We start from the raw sequence: 4,693 nt of genomic DNA, 5'->3' as shown, positions 1-4,693 counted from the left end.
TCGGTTGAATTTATTTGGGGTAGTGTCAGGTATAGCTCACTGGTTGTACTCAAGACAACAGCAACAACAATAATAAAAAGCCACCTTATTTTCTCTCTGCATTTGGATCTGAATATTTTTCTGTTCCTTGTCCTAGCTTTCCTCCCATAAACATGCTCTTGCCCTGAGGAACAGAGGGCTCACCGTTTAAGAACACAGGGATTGTCCCGAAGAACTCACCCATTCTCCCTTCTGCGGACTGGGTCCACTAATTGGCATCAGGCCTAGGGGTGGGCGCTGCTGGGCAGAGTAGGCCTGAGTCAGGTTCCCACACGGAGGCCTCCTTCCAGAGGAGGACACTCAGGGTTGGCCTGTGCTCCTTTCATGTCTCTCCACACCCCGTCCTTCCTCTACTAGGGGCCCCGTGAGAACTGGCCAAATCTTGGCCGGTCATTCCAGAGAAGGCAGAACAGAAGAGTGTGGGGTGGTAGGTGTGGGTGTAACTCACCCACTTCACCTACCACAACTTCTAGTCACTTTCAGAAACCTCTACGGCTCCACCCTCTTGTAGCATCACAAACAAAGTGAGGCCTTGCAGACAGAAGGTATTTCTTTAACATCTTAGCGAGCGGGATGGTAAAATTTGGGGTCTTAATTCCTGGACTTTTGGATCTTGAAAGTCGCTTATTTATTTAACTTCTCAGTCTTTTCCCTATAAAAGAGTTGTTGAGTAATCTCCATGTGTAAGTCACCGAGGATACAGTGGTCAAAGACGGACTCCCTGCCTCAGAGAGGAGCTTCACCCTAGAGTGAGGAGAAGAGACGACTATAATGGTGCCCTGGAAGAGCCCTGAGGGGCGAGCTGTAAATGGAAGTAGAAAGCAGACCACCCAGTCCAGACAGGAAGTTGGAGAATACGACACGAGGGGACTGAGAGGCAGGCGCCGAGAGGGAGACAAGCGTCTGGGTTGGATTTCCCTCACAGTGGCTTGTTACTTTGAAAGGTATCTGAGAAAAGACCACTCTCTCCTGAAGGTGGGCTGGATGTAACAGCCAAGTGGGATCCCTGGTGAGGTACAGCTTCAGCGATCAGGGAAGACCCAGCTTGTTTTAAGTCAGGAGTGGATTGTCACATGGCTCTGAGGCCAAGCTCAAGACACAAATAAACTCAATAACTTCTTGGTTTTCTTTTATTGACTCAGCAAATTAGAAGCTGGAGCAGAAATAAAGGAAAAGTTAATAGTTCTGAAAATATAAGTGCTAAGGATTTCACTTATCATCATCACCATTATTATTATGAATAAAATAACACCATGTTTTTGTGTTGTGTGATTATTGATCACCTCCCCTGCCTAAAACAATTTGAATAATGCCTTCTGAGAGGACCCCCAAGTGTCATGGCAAAGAACACTGTGTTGTGGGAACTGGCATTGGGGTGGTGGATTGGATACGGCATGTTTGGCACCAGTAGAGGAGGAATATCGCCACAAGGCAGAAGATTTCTGGAATCAGGCATGAGACTCAGAAGTAGCACTGGACAGGAGCCAGAGTGAGAGGTTCTCAGATATGAATGGTTTTGATTTTAAGGTAGTTCTCCTGGTATCCCTGAAGGTTCACAAGAGTGAGACAGACCCCTGAGTGGCTCTCTGTCTTCCTGTTTTGCGATGGGGTCTCTTTCTCTCACCCATGGTCCCATTTCTTTTGCGTATGTGTGTGGAGTCTTACCGTATAACCCGGGCTGGCCTGGAGCTCATGGTGATCCTCCTGCCTCAGCCTTTTGAGTGCTATGGTTGCAGGTGTGCACCACCACGCCCAGCTTGGTCCCACTGTTATGATACCATGGGCCATGACGTCCTCCCAGAGATGGCTAGCAATTGCACATTGGAGGTTCAGAGTGAGTCAGGCTGCTTCCAGTGTTTCCTTAATGCAATGAAAAGCAAATATACCAGGAGTCCCATCATTAGACAAGAACATGGAGGGTATACTGGGCCGAAGGATTAGTGGTTCTAAAGTACTCCTAAAATCCTGTGCTTTGAAGTATGGTTGCACAGCATTGCTTTGTATCCTGGATTTATGGTTGTAGTGTTTATTTCAGCTTTTATGGAAATAACAAACACCATGAAGTAAGGAGCTGGAACTTGGGAGCTTTGAGGGGATTTTTATAAAATTGCTTTCTCATTTTGTTGCTGTAAGCATCCAAAATGCAGGAAGATAAAATGATCACCTTAAAAAAAACGTTTTATACAAAATAGTCAGCCATGCAAAAAATTGGAGACAATTATGAGTGAACCTTTTATATATTACTTGACTTTGTTTCCTGTATACTATCACTGCGTGTGATTTTTGTCATTAGCTGAAATATTTTAAAGCAAATTGGAGACATCATTTCATGTCATCCATAAATATTTCAGTATCTGTATCGAGGAAGAACTTTTTTTTAAAAATATGATAACATTAGCATGTGGTATAACATCCAGAGCACATTCAAATCATCCAAATTAGCTCAAATAATAAATTTATGCTTGTTTTGTTTGAAGCAGCCTCCAAACACAGCCCTATGAGGTATTATATAGAAAGGATTCCTAAGCCTCTTCTCCTCTACAGCACTTTCTCCCCCTTATCCGTGACTACACCATTCCCACGAGCAGAGGGAGAGAGGAGCCAGCAGCTCTAAAGGCCGTCTCAATTTGGGCCTGGCTAGTGTGGCCTTTAGCTTGTTCTTTCTTGCATTTTCTGCACCCTGCTTCCCCCTACATTTCACAGAGGGTTTTGTTTTGTTTCACTGGAAACATTCAGGGAGGCTACGTACTTCTGATTATCCTGCTTCTAGAGATATTAAAAAAAATTGAGCAATGCATTGAGGTGCCGTCAGTCTGCCAGTCTATACAGACAGCTCCCCGTATCCTCACACCTGACCGTCACTGATGGCCATGGACTAGCTCTTGATTTCCTTTGGTGTTGAAAGTGGTTCCCTAATGCTGCCATTCCTCTGTCACCATTAGATGAGGTTCTTTTGAAAGAGCTCATTGTTATTTCTCTGAAATGCAGTTCATACAAGAAAGGTAGGATAAGTGCTTCCTTCCCTTAGCCATTTTTGGACTAATTTTATTATTACTCATTGCTCTTTTGATATTCAGATTGCCCCTCCTCGGCCAATGGAAGCCCCTCAGGTCAGATTCTGGGTCCTTTCGACCTGGACCCAGTGGTCTTTGGCATGTCTCTTGCTTTAGTGAACCAAAAGCACTCACAGTATCTTTCTGAGACTTTAACTAGATTTGAAAAATCCACTTTCTTGCCTTTCTGTGAAAAGCAATAGTTCGCATTAGTTGGGTCAGATAGGAATGCTATGGGCATAGCCCGTGAGCATAGCCCACACCCCTTCATCTATGAGCAGAACAGGAAGTCTGGAGCAGGCAGCTGTTGGCGTTTTCTCAGCAGCTTGAGAGGGCCAGAGCCAGCATTGCTGTGACTCTCTCTCTCTTGGCCTCTCCACCATGGCTCCGGGATGCCAGCCTTTGCTTCAGGCATCATGCCCACAGTCAGGACAGAAGGGGAGGGGTGGCCAGAGCCAACTGCAGCTGTCTTTTTATCTGAGAAAAACAAAAGCTTTTCCCAAACCCGCTGCCTCAACCCACAGCTGAATTCCCCCCAGATCTATTGGCCAGAAGCAGAGCATAGGCCAACCCCTCTCACAAAGAGGCTGGGAAAGCAGCCTCTTCATTCTGCAGGTCCCATTACCCAGGAAGGTAGGGGGACTGAATTCAGGGATACTATTTCCGGGAGACCAGTCTTATATTTTTATCCTGCTTTTATTAATAGCTGTTATTTTTATATGTCTAACACTCCCGATTCTGAAGCAGAGTGGCAAAGCAGAAAGAATGGTGAGCCGAAGTGAGTTCATCTTCATTTGTGAGGTTGGCCCCAGGAAGCAAGTTCGGCTGTGCCTGATGCTGTCTCAGCCCTGTGCAGTCATCAGACATCAACCTCGGCTGCATGTTCCTTGAGTCTGCAGGGGACCGAGCAGTCGCACCTCCATCAAGGCCGACACTCCATCTGCGCTGCAGTGACCCCTCATCGTGGCCGGAAGTCCCTTGGCTGTGCAGCAGCAGAGGCTGCCCAGCTTCACGCAGTCGTGGCAGAGAGTGGCATCGGTGCCAGCCTGAGCCCTGAGCTTCCTCCACACCTAGGGATGCATGGCTACTGCCTGAGCACCTGCGTCCTGCTGCCCTGCTCACCCCAGCTCCTGTCTGAGGCCTCCTCCCAGGCTGGGCCTGGCCTAGCAGCAGCTTGGGTTCCCACAACAGCCCGCACCAGAACCATCCATTCTGTGGCCATCCACAGAGTGGTCATGTGGCTGCAATTTTAAAATATTCTGAATATCTCCTACAGGGACAAAAGAGACACTTCCACTTTTCTTACTGGTCATTCATCTTGGCTATCCAAGTGGCTAAAGAGCAAAAGGGAAGTGAGCAATAACTAACCCGAGAAAGGCTAATTGTTAAGTTTTCTGCTAGAAATTTTGAGCTGCTATTTGTTTTTTTTCCCCTCTTCAATATTCAGTCTGCAAGTGAAAGAAATTCAACAGAGAACCCACTGGGTGTGATTCCATTCATAGGAAGTTGAAGAGGAGGCAACATTGGTAACATCTCTGTCATAGTCAGGTAGTTAAAGTGGGTATTTGACAGGTGGGTACTGATGGGGGTGCTGATGGGGG

The sequence above is a fragment of the Fukomys damarensis genome, unplaced genomic scaffold, assembly GCF_012274545.1.
Source record: "Fukomys damarensis isolate Sample0158 unplaced genomic scaffold, DMR_v1.0_HiC HiC_scaffold_12, whole genome shotgun sequence".
NCBI lineage: Eukaryota > Metazoa > Chordata > Mammalia > Rodentia > Bathyergidae > Fukomys > Fukomys damarensis.
The sequence above is the reverse complement of the archived record's forward strand: the minus strand, read 5'-3'. Positions refer to the sequence as shown.